This window comes from Rattus norvegicus, chromosome 7 (genome assembly GCF_036323735.1).
Source record: "Rattus norvegicus strain BN/NHsdMcwi chromosome 7, GRCr8, whole genome shotgun sequence".
NCBI classification, from domain to species: Eukaryota; Metazoa; Chordata; class Mammalia; order Rodentia; family Muridae; genus Rattus; species Rattus norvegicus.
Window position 1 is genome coordinate 67293801 of NC_086025.1, and position 15466 is coordinate 67309266.

Here is a 15466-nt window from a genome sequence, read left to right on the forward strand (position 1 = left end):
CTGATCTACCGTCTTACAGCGGCTACGTTTTTGTCTGGCTGCAGTGATTTTCAATTACAAGAACACCATTACGTGGGATGTACACCATTAACCAAAATGTTATATGGTACATGACCATTTCAGAAGAAAGTAGATTCTATGGCTTCTAGATCTAGAATGTTCCCTCAAAGGTCCGTGAGGTAGAAATTTAGTTGTAGGTCGTGGATTGTGGGGTTCTTTAAAATTCAACATAAACCTAACTCAAACACCAGGTCAAGGCAGATGACACAAACTATTATAATAATGGATCAGGGCCAGAGCAAAGACTCAGAAGCTGAACTACAAACCCTGAAGAGAAATTGCACAGCATATTTAAAGGATGAGACCATAAAGCAAGGAGGAGTGGGGTGGGCTGTAGCATTGTCCAATCATAGCTTGACATAAAGAGTTGAGCAAGGGATTTTTCACCAATCAGATTAGGAAGTAGGGAGTCTGGAACATGAATTTATTTGACCCCTCCAGTAAAATGGAGAAGTTGTCCTTGAGATAGCTGTGCTCGGACAACTGTTACTTCACAAGTTGTTTCTCAGATATCTGGACTCAGACAACAACTTCCTTAAAATGGAAGCTGTTCAGCTATTAGGAGGCTCCCCTAGAGCCTGGGACCTTGAATTTAGTTTCTCCCTAAGATTAAATAGAGTCTGGGGGGGTTGGGGATTTAGCTCAGTGGTAGAGCACTTGCCTAGCAAGCGCAAGGCCCTGGGTTCGGTCCCCAGCTCTGAAAAAAAGAATAAAAAAAAAAAATAGAGTCTGAAAATGAAATGGTAATGCTTAGAATAAGTTTCTTTTGCTTGTTCCTAATAGTGGCAAGACCTTTGAGAGTTGGAATCTTGTGTGAGCTTAGGTTGTGTGGTCACTCCTTCCAAAGTGGAGTGCTAACTTTTAAACCCTTTCTCCTCCCGTCTCTCCCCTCCAGGCTGAGGAGGGAGTGGTTGTGAGGTGAGTGGTTTTGCTCTCCCACCCTGAGGTGCTCCCCAATATGGCCCAAAGAAACAGTTAATCCTGTACTGGAATTGCCAAAGCAAACTTCCTCTTTTTCATTTGGTTATCTATGCTGCCTAATTCTTGTGAGAGAAAACCAGCTGACAGACCGGTTTCTCCACTTTGCCCACTCTGTGCTCTTCCGAAGGTAGCCACTGTGCACAGCCACACTAAGGAGCTGAGATTGTGTGCCACCTCCTTCTGGCAAAGTAGCTACATAAACTAGTTGGAATTTTTCTGCATGGAAAATTTGTCTCCTATTTATTTTTTTCAACCATTTGTTTAGATCAGAATGGACTCCAGATGTTAACACAGTTCGTTTTGTTGTTGTTTGTTTTAAAGATTTATTTATATGAGCACACTGTAGCTGTCTTCAGACACACCAGAAGAGGGCATCAGATCCCATTACAGATGGTTGTAAACCACCATGTAGTTGTGGGAATTGAACTCAGGACCTCTGGAAGAGCAGTCAGTGCTCTTAGCCACTGAATCATCTCTACATACCACCACAGTCCTTTTTAAAACAGCAGTTTGCTACTTTCTTCCCTCATGGGGAAAAACAGAAAGAATACTAAACATTATCACCAACAAAATGCCATCAGTCTGGTTTCAAAGTTCCTCTCTTGAGTGTGTTAAATCCTGTGGCTGGGAGCATAGCATAGGGATTGCACCATGCAATCACAAATGGTTGACTAACTCGATGAAAATTTCCTTGCAAAAACTTCCCCAGAATTGTCTAATCGGGGTTGGGGATTTAGCTCAGTGGTAGAGCTCTGGCCTAGGAAGCACAAGGCCCTGGGTTCGGTCCCCAGCTCCGAAAAAAAGAACCAAAAAAAAAAAAAAAAAAAAAAAAGAATTGTCTAATCTAGTCTAATGTAAACTTGCATTTCAATAAGGAAACTGTGTTTAAATGCATTCTTTGTTTCTGCTACTATGTAACTTGCAGCAAACTGAGGGCAATACCTGCTTTAGACTATAAAAAACAAACCAAACCCAAGAGCAGTCCTTGTTCATGAAGCCATCTGAGAGAGGGTGGAGTCAGGTCCCAGTCTGATTGCACAGCTTTCTGGGTCTTAAGAATCCTGATGCCCTAGAATGGAGCTTTATTCTCTGCAATCCCAGCACAACTCATCCTAACAAAAGCCCCTGGTAGTCAAGGTTACACCTGCAAAGCAGTGCCTGGTGTTGGGATACAACCACTGGGCATTTCTTGACTTTCCAACCTCTGTGGAAAGGAGACCAGTGTCAAACATGGGACCACCTGGCTTCTTTTTCAGCCACCACCTCTGACACCTTAGGGCTGCTATTCTCACCCCTCTGTGCTTTGGACCCATAGCCTTCCTCCCCAAAACCTCTCTTGCTTATCAGTTTTCAGAGGTGATGTCCTGTAGGATCAAACTCTAGCCTGAGTTTGATCAAGCTAACTCTTGCTTGTTATGGATTAGCTGTGAAACTCTAGGCCGGTTGCTTGGCCTCTCTAATTATAAAATGGCTGGTTCAGGTAGATTCCAAATGCTTGCCAGCTCTGAAATTCCATGACCTTATTACCCTTAAAGGCTCCTAATTCTGTGTGAGCAAACTGTTGGTGTCCAGGGATTGCCTCGCACACCACACAAACACCAATTTCAGTCAGACAGGGATAGTTTATTGAGGACACCCCCCAGGACAGATCAATCAGGGCCACCATCCATATTCAGAAACTGAACCCTGACATTGAGTTAAGATCCTACAGGACTTTTAAGCCTAAAATCCACAAACATTTGTGCTAAGTTATTCCACCAATCAGGATTTAGGGGATTTCTTTAAGGAACATTTTTTTGTTGTTGTTGTACATTCATCTTGCTTCCATTGGTTGGAGTATTCAAGTGTGGCAGGGGACTGGGCTTGTCTGACATTCATGGCTTAACTTTCCAACCAGGATGTCAGTTACCCACATAAACGTCTTTTCCTGCCAAGGATGTTAGTTCCCAGGGAGGTCTTGGGAACTTAAACTTTACTCGACCCCTACTCAAACTTGAAGTCTTCTTATATTGGTGCAGGTATCTCTCTTACGTTGGCATCCCAGGGGCAACTTACAAAAGCAGATACCACAGAAGTTTATACACAGGTGTAGGAAGTGCTGCTGGGTGGTTGGTTCAGGTCCAAGCTCATTGTGGGTAACTGGACAAAGCAGTTCCACTGATTTTACTGACTTCTAGCATTGTCTTAGTTAGGGTTTTACTGCCGTGAAGAGACACCATGACCAACACAACTCTCATAAGGACAACATTTAATTGAAGCTGGCTTGTAGGTTCAGAGGTTCTATAAGGCTCAAAGTGAGTCTTAACTACCGGGAGACCCCCCCCCGTCCCCCACAGACAGGCAGACAGACAGACAGACAATAACTAGCAGTTCTTATATGCGAGCCTTATGCCTTGCTATTGGTAGGTAACTGTTGGGCAGAGTGTAGGCGTAATGCCACACAAACAGTTAAAACTATTTGCTCTCGGGCTGGAGAGATGACTCAGTGGTTAAGAACCCCGACTGCTCTTCCAGAGGTCCTGAGTTCAATTCCCAGCAACCACATGGTGGCTCACAACCATCTGTAATGGGATCTGATGTCCTCTTCTGGTGTATCTGAAGACAGCTACGGTGTACTTACATATAATAAATGAATAAATCTTAAAAAAACAAAACAAAACTATTTGCTCTCTTATTTTAAAACATACAAACAGGTTTACCTTGCTCACAGACTTCATGTTCAAAGATACACAAACAGGTTTCACATATAACCTTTTACGTACTTTATAGAAAGGAACTTGTATCACAGTGACTGCTCCCCATAATCACTGTGGCTAATTGGATAGGAAGAAAAGGTGCCAAGTTTATGTGAGGTCTGAGGCTATGAAAGCTTAGGTTGTGAGGATCTAGGAGAGTGTTTTAGGGTCTGAGAAGGTGTTTTAAGGTTGGAAAATGCTAATGAAAGCTTAAATGGTGATAAGAAAGTGATTTAAGGTATAAAAGGAACGAAAAATGCTTCAGCTTTCTTCGCCTCGTAATGCTACTGTTATTTTAAAATTTCACAATTCAGAGCTTAAACATTAATCAATGGAATTCTGATAAATTAGACTAATTCTGATAAAGCCTTCCACTATACAATTCACTACCATAGCCACAAGTTCAAGGTTTTAAGTTCCCTTTGGCTGGTTTTTTTTTTTTTTTTTAAGACTTTATTATAGATGGCTGTGAGCCACCATGTGGTTGCTGGGATTTGAACTCAGGACCTCTGGAAGAGCAGTCAGTGCTCTTAACCACTGAGCCATCTCTCCAGCCCCCTGGTTGTCTTTTAAGGACAGACTTAAAAGTGTTTCTCGGGCTGGAGAGATGGCTCGGAGGTTAAGAGCCCTGTCTGCTCTTCTCGAGTTCAGTTCCCAGCAACCACATGGTGGCTCACAACCATCTGTAATGGGACCTGGTGCTTTCTTCTGGCCTGCAGGCATGCATGCAGGTAGAACGCTGTATATATAATAAATCTTTTTTTAAAAAAGTGTTTCTCGTTGTGCCAAATCTGTGTACACCCAGTCTTCTAGAGAGAGGGAAGAAGTCTGTAGTCACTCTGAAATTCAAGATCAAATGAGCTTTTGCCCCTTCTGTTCCACAGAACGTTTGTCTTCCTCAAGCCCGTTTTAGAGAGTGGTTATGCTTTCAACCCAAAACTGTTTTCCAGTTCTTTACTTTACACAAAGTTCGTGAGTCTATGGCCTTCCTTCAGTGTGGATTTCAATACACATTACAAACAATTTTTTAAAAGATTTATTTATTATATACAAGTACACTGTAGCTGTCTTCAGACACACCAGAAGAGGGCATCAGATCCCATCACAGATGGTTGTGAGCCACCATGTGGTTGCTGGGAACTGAACTCAGGATCTCTGAGAGCAGTCAGTGCTCTTAGCCGCTGAGCCATCTCTCCAGCCCGCAAACAATATTAATACTAATTTATCTACAATGTGTCTCTTTTTGTAAAGGTAAAAAGGTTCCTGTAAGCTTCAGTGTCCACTTGGTCCATCTCTCACGGTTCATGGACTCCGGATAAGTAATTCTATCCATCAAACAGCCTAAGTTTCTGACCTGCTGCCTATTCCAGAGGGTGGATCCCTGCCCCCTTCCTTGGTTTTGGAATTCTTCTCTCCCAATTACCAAGACCATGGGTGTAAAAGTCTCAAATGTATATTGAAGTAAAAAGTTTTCTCCCTAAACTCCTTAACTTTATCTTTTGCCCCTAATGCAGATGCACACGTGCCAGCATCCTGCCAAGTCCAGGTGTTCCCTCAAGATTTATGTCAAGGACAGCTCCAGAGCAGCTCCAATCCAGCCTCACACACTGCTTCAACTGGGCCAGCACCCTCCTAGCCCCAAGTGGTTCCACAGAGCCTACATAGCAAGTGAAACAGCCAGCTCTTCCAAGACTTGGCCAGCATACAAATTTCCTTGCAGTCTAAAGGACACAATGTTTTCATTTCTGCCCCACCACCCCTTCCTAATCTCTCATTATTTTTAATTAAACAAAAAGGGAAGAATATTAGTGTACGGGCAATTCTGTTGACCTACACTCAGGGACCTCACAATTGCTTCTTTCTCATGGCTGTACATGTCTAGTTGTCCCCCTCTGTCCCTTTCCCAAGCCCCCCCTCTCCTCTCCCTTCCTCCAATAAATCTCTTTTACACCAGGTCTGTTGCATGGTGTGATTACTTATGGGCACACCTTGGCATGGGCCTGTCAAAAGTATTCTCTTGCCATATTACATTTCATAACATCCAGCTCCCACAGTCCTTCTTATATGTAATTAAACTCATACAAAACAATGAACTCTGGGTTATAAAAATAATTGGTTTTATATTTATTTATTTGTATGTGTATGAGTGTTTTGCCTCCATGTATATGTGTACACTAAGTAAGTTCCTGGTGCCCACAGGAGTCAGAAGAGGGCATCAGATCCCCTGGAACTAAAGTTGAAATTATAAGCTGTCATGTGGGTGTTGGGAGCCCTGACTTCAGTAGGAATAGCAAAGGTTCTAACCACTGAACTATCTCTTCAGCCTTAGATACTGTTTTTTTGCACCTATCTATAAATCTTTACTCATAAGTTACACAAAAAGCCATAGGTGCTAGACCAGGTATCTTGGTTCACACCTGTATTCCCAGGCTAAATGCAAATAAAAAGTAGCAGATGTTATATATTAATGTTTTCAAATCCATCATGTACTATTGCTGTGGGTTTGGTCTAATGCTGCTTTTACTATGTTAATTTGAGTCCCCCAAATTGCACAAGAATCCGAATGTTTGAACAAGAAAAGACATGAGGGAACCCTGCCCCTAGTTGGTTTTGATTGATAAAGTTGCTGGTGGCCAATTGCTGGTTAGGACAAACAGAGGCAGGACTTTTAGGATTCCTGGGCTAGGAACAGAGAGAGAAAGGAAGGAAGAGACACGACTTACTTGGAGAAGGTGAAAGAGAAGGTCCGTGCCTGAGAGGATGAGAGATTTATAGATAGGTGCAAAAAAACAGTATCGGGGTTGGGGATTTAGCTCAGTGGTAGAGTGCTTGCCTAGGAAGCGCAAGGTCCCCAGCTCTGAAAAAAAGAACCAAAAAAAAAAAAAAAAAACCAGTATCTAGGGCTGAAGAGATAGTTCAGTGGTTAAGAACCTTTGCTATTCCTACTGAAGTCAGGGCTCCCAGCACCCACATGACAGCTTATAAATGCAGGACAGAGGACATAGCTGTCATGTAGGAGGGGGAGAAAAACAGCCTCCGACTGGCAGGATTATATAGGATTATATAGGATTAGTTGGTAATAACTCGGGTATATGGGAGAGGGGGATCAGTCACGTGGAGGTTAAGAAGTGGCCCAGCCATTGAATGGTTTAAGGCATATCAAAATATAAAGGCTGTGTGTGTGTGTGTGTGTGTGTGTGTGTGTGTGTGTGTGTTTCATTCTGGAACTCAGAACATTGGGCTGGGTAGGAATATGCCGCAACCAGGATCAAATCGAGTAGCATTAGTAGTACAGATACATACTGTACTTACTCTGTGTCAATCAAGCACGGGACATGTTTTACCTTGTCATCCTCTCAACAATCGCAGCGGTAGGATTCTTTTTCTTCTTTTAAGATTTATTTATTTTATGTATATGAGTATACTGTTGCTCTCTTCAGTCACAACCAGCAGAGGGTATTGGATTCCATTCCAGTTGTGAGCCACCATGTGGATGCTGGGAATTGAACTCAGGACCTCTGGAAGAGCAGTCTGTGCCCTTAACCACTGAGCCATCTCTCCAGCTAGCAGTAGGAGGATTCTTCTTGTCCTTTACAAAGTTCAGGCAGATTAACTAAGTGTCTCTAGGAGGCAATTATTTTCCCTCCCAGTAAAATTAGACAAACTCATAAAGAAGAGTTTACTTAGCCTTCCTGTTTCATGTCCTAAGCCACTGGGAGAGTCGGCCTTTCTAGATCAGTGAAGAGCAACCGGTCTTGGTGTATCAGACCCTAGACCTTCCAAACTGATTCCTTAATAGAAGGTGTTAAACCAGGAGAAAGACCAAATCCAGGATTGTTCAATTAAAGCAAGATGTATTTTGGAGTGCACCAGGAACTGGTCAGCTGGCTGCCTCATCTTAAGTCACGATTTGAGAGAACAGCTTTTGCTGGCCTCTTGAAGTCCCTTTTAAAGGAGAGATAAGGGGTTCACAGGGTGAAGAATTTGTTATACATTGTTAGAAAGATACAATGAAAAGGAGAGGAACAAAGGCAAGGATTACATCATGGGAATGGGGTTGCAAGCAGTCTATATCAGACCTCAGAAGCAGGAACTTACTCTCAATTACAAAGAGAAACCTTATGTAACAAGGATGTGTCAAAGGACAAACAGAAGCTTGTTCTTAATTACAACTAAAAAAAGCTTAACTTGCAAGGACTTAACCTAAGTCAAACAGGAACATCTTAACTGTCTACACTACAAACAGAGCTCCTTAACTTCAAGGTATATTGTTCCTGTTCTGGGCTCATAAAGTACTGCTCAGGTGGTAAGACTCAGTCAGACAGGGCTGGAGAGATAGCTCAGTGGTTAAGAGCAGTAGCTGCTCTACCAGAGGTCCTGAGTTCAAGTCCCAGCAGCCACATGGTGGCTCACAACCATCTGTAATGGGATCCGATGCCCTCTGAAGACAGTGACAGTGTACTCATAAAAAATAAATAAATCTTAAAGAAAAAAAAAAAAAAAGAAACTCAGCCAGACTTCTGGTGGTAAAGTCTCTAAGTATACTAACCTTGCTTTGTCTTTTAATTTTCTGTTTGCAGCTAACTGTTCTTGTTAACTAAGTATGCTAACCCAGGGCGTGGTTTTTGTGCTTAAAAGCTCATCCTAATAATAATAAAGGGTTTCTATTGGCTTAAACCCATGTCTGGTGGATACCCCACAACATTTGGTATCATTTCAGAGGTCAGATCATGTGTGGCTTGCTTCAAATCCATTTCTTAATTTTTCTCAGCTTTTAAATGTATATGAATGTGGTAAATGTATATGAATGTGGTAAATGTATATGAATGCGGTAAATGTATATGAATGCAGTAAATGTATATGAATGCGGTAAACGTATATGAATGCGGTAAATGTATATGAATGCGGTAAATGTATATGAATGTAGTAAATGTATATGAATGTAGTAAAATGCACAAAACAGCTGGATAGTGACTTTACTTGTCATTTTTAGAATAGGGAGGCTTGAGGCAGGAGGATTGCTAGACTTCAAGATGAGCCTGGGTTACACAGTAGTAAATTTCAGCCCAGCCTGAGTTATAGTGTAAGACCTTGTCTCCAAAATCAATCAATCCACAATAGAAAAAATCTATATAACATAAACATTTACTGATATTTTAAGCACACATTTCAATGGCATCAAATATTGGCAAAATACTGTGCAATAACGGTCACTGTCCAGTCGAAGTTCCATCTTGCCTAGATTCCCCTTACCCCTTCCTCTCTCCTGGATCCTCCGTCAGGGCTTTGGGACTGACTGGTCACTTCCTCCTTCTGTGAGTTTGCTTTATGCATGTATTTGTCAAGTTCAAACCTCCCCTCCCCCAAAATGGCAGTGCTGGTGGCATTGGCTTAACAGAGGAATCTGACCAACTAAAGAGAATTGTTATTGGGTAAATAAGCCAAAATGTTTTTGTTTACTAGAAGAGCAGATTTTCACTGGGCAGTGGTGGCACACACCCTTAATACTCATGAGGCAGAGGTAGGCAGATCTCTGTAAGCTCAAGGCCATCCTGGTGTACAGAGTGAATTCCAGGACTACACAGAGAAACCCTGTCTCAAAGCAACAGCATAAACAAACAAAACAGAAGAAGAAAAAAAAAAGACAAGCAGATGTAAGGCGAGAAAGAGGGTTCCTGTCTGCTTCTGTATCAATCACCACAATCTTCTAGAACCTCTCTTAACCTTCCCCAAAGCTCAGTTGGGCTCATCAGTTAGCCAGTGTCAACTCAGACGCCCCCTGCTGACTGTCATAAAATCTGTCGGCTTTTCCAACCTTTTTCTCTTTTCTCTCCACCACACGGTAGGCAGGCCTCAAACTAACTCACCAAGATCCTCTAGCCTTTGCCTCCTGAGTGCTGGATTAAAAGTGTGCACCACCATGCCCAGCTCACAAACAACTTTATCTTTGTTTCTGTGGCATGTTGTGCTAGCATGTATCCGAGTGTCCTCCTTGTTTAAATGGCTGGATAATGTCCCACTGTAGGCTTATTCGTTCATCTACATTTCCTCTCCTGAGTTGCCTCACTGTCTCTTGAGTAAGCCACAATATATTTGTGGTAGAGTTCTCTATGTAGTCCATGGTTGTGTTTTATAAAAAAGAAAAAGAAAAAAACTAGTAAAAAAGAAAAAGAAGCCAGGGATATGTTTGGTAGAGGCACAGTATGGTGCAGGGGAAGAAGGTGCCTCCAAGGGCCCATGCTGAGGCATCCCTTCCCTCTGAGGTATCAGCCACTACGGAATAAAGTTTATTTAGGGCATGGGTTAGGGAGTTGCAGGGGTTGCAGGGGGGAGGGGTGGTGGTAGAGAAAGGCAGAGAGAGAGAGAGAGAGAGAGAGAGAGAGAGAGAGAGAGAGCAGCCCCCTTTATACTCAGTTTTATACTGAGTCAGGTATACCTGGCTGTTTCCAGGTAACTGTGGGGCAGACCCTAGAAGAAATGTTAATCTTTATACTGTGTCTTACTCAAAGAGACAGTGAGGTAACCCAAACTCCTGGTTGCTTGCCTCAGCCTAGAAATATGTACTGGAAATACGTGCTGAAAATATATTGTGGCAAGGGAGTTTCCTTGGTGGGCCTGAGCCACGGTATGCTGAGAAATTATACCACGTGCAACAGATATGGTGTAAGGAGATAGAAGTGATAGAGAGAAGGGTGGTGCAGAGAGGGGACACCTAGACCGGGGAGAGCCAGGGTAGCATGCTGGTCCCTTTTATCCACAGCACACCTGGCAAGTGTGGTGGTGACAGGTGATAACTTAAAGCAATTGCTAGGACCCTGAGGGCAGGTCAGCAGAGTCACTATATGCTAACACTCCCTCCTTTTGGTTTAATTAAAAAGGAGGAACTAGGAAGGGATGGTGGAACAGGAATGCCTACCCATGGTCTTGGAAGTTGGGGGAGAGGAGTCTTGAGAGCAAGGAAAGAAGAGATCCCACCTTCCGGAATAAGAACTAGATGGGGGACCTTGGCTATTGATTTTACAGGGGTACTTATCTGGAGTCCATTTGAGCCATGAGAGGTAGATTCAAGTCAATTCCCTGAAACTTGTAAGACTCTTTTTAAGTTTTAAAAAAGAGATAAGTTTAAAAGCGTGAATAGTCTTTCTGGTGAGCTCAGGGAAGACAAACCTTCTGTGGAGCAGAAGGGGCAAAGCTCATTTCAACTTGCTTTTCAGTGTGACTACAGACTGTGAGAGAGGGCCTTCTTCCCTCTCTCCAGAAGATGGGGTGTATACAGACTTAGCACAGTGAGAAACACCTTTAAGTCTATACTTAAAAGACAACCAAAGGAAACTTAATCCTGAGCTTGTGACTATGATATTCATGTATAGCGGAAGGCTTTACCAGAGTTAGACTAAGAAGCTTATTAGGACTCCATTGATGTTAAAACTCTGAACTTTTGAAGTCTTCCCCCCCCCCCCCCCCAGAGCTGGGGACCGAACCCAGGGCCTTGCGCTTCCTAGGCAAGCACTCTACCACTGAGCTAAATCCCCAGCCCTTTTTTTTTTTTGAACTTTTGAAGTCTTAATACAATAATCGCATAGTGGGAAAGAAATCACAATCACTTTTTATTATTTATATTCCTTCAATCACTTTATTACCACGTATGCTTTCACTTGCAGCCTTAAAACACCTTCATAGCCTTTAGGACACTTTCTTTACAACTTTAACTTCTGTATCCTCAGACCTTAATACACTTTATACCTTTTTTTTTCTATCTAATTATTTACCCTGAGACACATGAGGTTGACTATTAGGGACAGTCATTTAAATGAAGGAATAGTAAAAAGTTACATTGAAATGTGTTTTCTGAGTCTGGTAACAAGGTGGACTGCACAGTAGTGGCTCTAGGAGACCGAGGTCTGTGGCTGATTTTTACACATGAAGAAGTTTTTTTTTTTTTTTCTTGTTCTTTTTTCTTTTTTCCGGAGCTGGGGACCAAACTCGGGGCCTTGCGCTTGCTAGGCAAGCGCTCTACCACTGAGCTAAATCCCCAACCCCTTCATGAAGAAGTTTTATAAGGCGTCTGAAACCTTGGTTTCTGCTGCTAAAATGACAAATCTTTGTAGCAGAATGTATTCAATCCAGGCCCAAGATTTCTACCCTGCTTTCGCTATTTAACTTCCTGAACGAAAGACACACAACATTTATATTTGCAATAAGCCTTAAACGACACAAGAGTTGAGCAGATACTACTTTCTATGCTGTTAGTATCTACTTTCCTATGGATAACCCTGAGTTATTACTTAGTCATGTTTCATCTGGGCCGCTCTTGACTCCAATTGGCCAGCCCTCAAGGCCACATTCTCTTGACTCCCAACCCATGGCTGCTTCTTCTTCCTTCTGCACTCTTCTTTCCCTGGTGGTCATCCTTGGACCCCAAGCCTGGGAAGCCTAAACACCATTTTTGTCTCTTCCGCACACCTATTAGCTGTTGGCATCTTTATTTACCAATCAAAAATAACGTGGCAGCAGGGTCACTTAGCAGCTTACTTGAGGACTCTCTTGTGTCTAGGGCAACCAGTCCCAGGCCCCAACATTAGCATTAGAATACGAGCAGCTTTAAGACACTACAAACCTTTCACTAGTCTAGGCTCAAGTCCATCAGAGACCTGAGAAGGATAAATTTTATCTGAATAAGCAGGAAATACAGACCAAACAGCTTCCCGAGTCTATTTAGAGTGGCAGGCTGGAGAGATGGCTCAGTGGTTAAGAGCACTGACTGCTCTTCCAGAGGTCTTGAGTTCAAATCCCAGCAACCACATGGTGGATCACAACCATCTGTAATGGAATCTGGTGCCCTCTTCTGGTGTGTCTGAAGACAGCTACAGTGTACTCATATAAATAGAAATTAATAGTAAAAATTAAAAAAGACAGAGAAGCTAGACAGACATTACTATGACTCCTTGAGAGTTTATAGATCTTGAGTGTTAAACCCACCTTGTTCATTAAACATTGTTGTTACTTATCTAAATTGTAAGACATCTTACAATTAGCAAAGACATAAGTAATTAGAGATAACACCTTAAGGGGCTGGAGAGATGGCTCAGTGGTTAAGAGCACTGACTGCTCTTCCAAAAGTCCTGAGTTCAATACCCAGCAACCACATGCTGGCTTGCAACCATCTGTAATGGGATCTGATGCCCTCTTCTGGTGTCTGAAGAGAGTGATAGTGTACTCACATACATAAATCTTTTAAAAAAAAAACCAAGAGATAACAATTTTTTTAAGAGTGGAAGTAGAACCTTGAGTGTAGTGCAGAGCAAGTTTAGATACATTTGGGGATCATTTGTCCATGGCAGTGAGAATTTGGAAGTCAGGTGTGCCATTGAATTAAACCAAGTTGTAATAAAATCTTGAGTCCAAGAAGGGAGCGAGTGAGCACAGGCCGGCTGCAGGAAGCCAGGTGCTGTAGGAAACCAGGTGCTGTAGGAAGCCAGGTGCTGCAGGAAGCCAGGTGCTGCAGGAAGCCAGGTGCTGCAGGAAGCCAGGTGCTGAAGGAAGCCAGGTGCTGCAGGAAGCCAGGTGCTGCAGGAAGCCAGGTGCTGTAGGAAGCCAGGTGGTGTTAAGAGCACATGGTCCACCTGGGCAAGCTGTAGGAGCCAGAGTCATGTGGATGACGACACTAGAATTTGGAGTCAAAGTCATAGACGAATGATCCATTCGCACTTCAGCAGTGGCTGGATTACTAACTTGTTTTGGAGCAGACCTTGTAGGGAGCAAATGTGTGTGCTGCAGAGAAGGGGAAGGTGGGTAGTGAAGTGGGAGGAAGGGACCAGGCAGAAACAAGCAGAGCTTGGAGCAAGGAAAAAGAAATAAAGTTGAATTCTTTTCATATTCCTCCAATCTCTTGAGCAGTATATCACAGACGGAGCTGATCAGTTTAGAAGTTAGGTGTACCAGGACACAGTTCCAATGGATGAGCCTGGGTCCAAGGCGTCCCAGGGACTCAGAGGAGACCCATCTGAGAAGGCACAAGTTGTCCTCGTCATTCACTCAGACAGGGGCCAGTGCTAAGACGAGAGCCGAACGGATGAGACTCATCCGGTACCAGGAATTTGGAGATTAGCCAAGGGGGTGAGAGAAACCATGCTGGACAAAAGGAAGCCTCACCCAGGGAAATTGCCAGACTCTCAGAAGCATTTAAAAGGAGATTAGAGAACACACCAATTGTGTTGGATGAAGTACCTAGCAGAAAGCAGAAGTGTTGCCATGTGTAGCGATCCTAGTGTGGCTAGACAACAAGAGAGCCCCCGGAATCGGAATATTAATGTTATGAAATATAAAGCGGCCAGAGGGTAACCTTGGCAGGCAGGAGCCAAAGTGTACCCCTGAGAAATTATGCCTGTAACAGATCTGGTTTAAAGAGGGTTACGGAGGGAGGGGAGAGGAGTGAGGACCTGGGGAAGGGGTAGAGGGGATGAAAGAGACATGAGGAGAGAGTGAAGGGGGTGGACAGAGATGGGGCATGCAGGGAATAGAGGGGGTGTGGAAGGCAGAGAGAGCTGCCTTTCCTTTTCATCCAAGCTCACCTGTAGTAGCTGGTGGTGGCAGCAGGGGGCGACTTAAACAGTTGCTAGGTTCGAGAGAGCAGGCCAGCAGAATACCCTGTAGGCTAATGCTATGCTAGAAATAGGGCAGATTTACTTAATTTGTTAATGAGGGGGAAACCCAGGGCATAGGCAAGTGCTTCATCACCGAGCACACCCTCAGCCCTAAAGCTTCCTTTAACGATAGGACACAACCCAGTAAGATAAAAGGCAGAACGCTGTCATGCATAGTACCATAGGAGAGTTCTACTATATACCCCGTGCTAGGATGTGGGTGGTGGAGGGCAGAAGTGCCTTCTGTAGGGCAAACTGAGGGAATATATGGGTGTGGCGGTTTGAATATCTCTGCCCATGGGAAGGGGCACTATTAGAAGTGTTTGGTTTTGTACCCTGGAACAAGGGACGGAAGTGTATATTTTATGTAAAAGGGAGACCTGGCCTCCAGGTCCTCCCAGTATCTCTGTATCTCTCTCTCTCTCTCTCTCTCTCTCTCTCTCTCTCTCTCTCTCTCTCTCTCTCTTTCTCTCTCTCTCTCTCTCTCTCCTTCCCCTCCCCCTTTGCCTTCTCTTCTCTCTGTGTGCATGTGCCCTTTCTCTTTTCTTCCTGCTTCCCACCTACCTATGGTGAATCCCCTGGCCCCATTTGCTAGCATTCTGTCTAAGCTCCACCCCCACAGTTACCTGGCAACAGCCAGGTCTGACTGACCCACTATAAAAGGGGCTGCTTGCTCCCTCCTCACTCTCTTGCTCCCGCTTCCTCTTGCTCTCTCTTACCCCTTTGTGCCTTCTCTCCACGTGCTCATGGCCAGCCTCTACTCTACTCCTGTACTCTCTTCCTCTCCTCTTATATTTCTCTATTTCTCTCTCTCTTTCTCTGCCCTACTACCCTCTTAACCCCCTTCCCATGCCCTGAATAAACTCTATCTATACTACACCGTCATTGGCTGGTCCCTCAGGGGGAAGGGATGTTTCAGCATGGGTCTGCTGAGGCACCTCCTTCCCCCAGACCCCCTAGAACATAATCCCCCTCTATCTTTTATAAACACAACAGTGGTGCTGAAACCCGGGACATGTCCTCTCTATCTTTTTATATCACCAGTGT

The 15466-nt window shown here is 43.7% G+C and overlaps 1 long non-coding RNA gene across 1 annotated transcript; it reads right to left on the minus strand.

The window, feature by feature from the left end:
* Positions 1–12704: 12704 nt before the first annotated feature.
* Positions 12705–14860, minus strand: LOC120093852 (uncharacterized). The gene is made up of 2 exons (XR_005487604.2): positions 14348–14860; positions 12705–13440 (listed from the first exon to the last, which is right to left on the minus strand). It is a non-coding gene; the product is annotated as an uncharacterized LOC120093852 (long non-coding RNA).
* Positions 14861–15466: the final 606 nt, after the last annotated feature.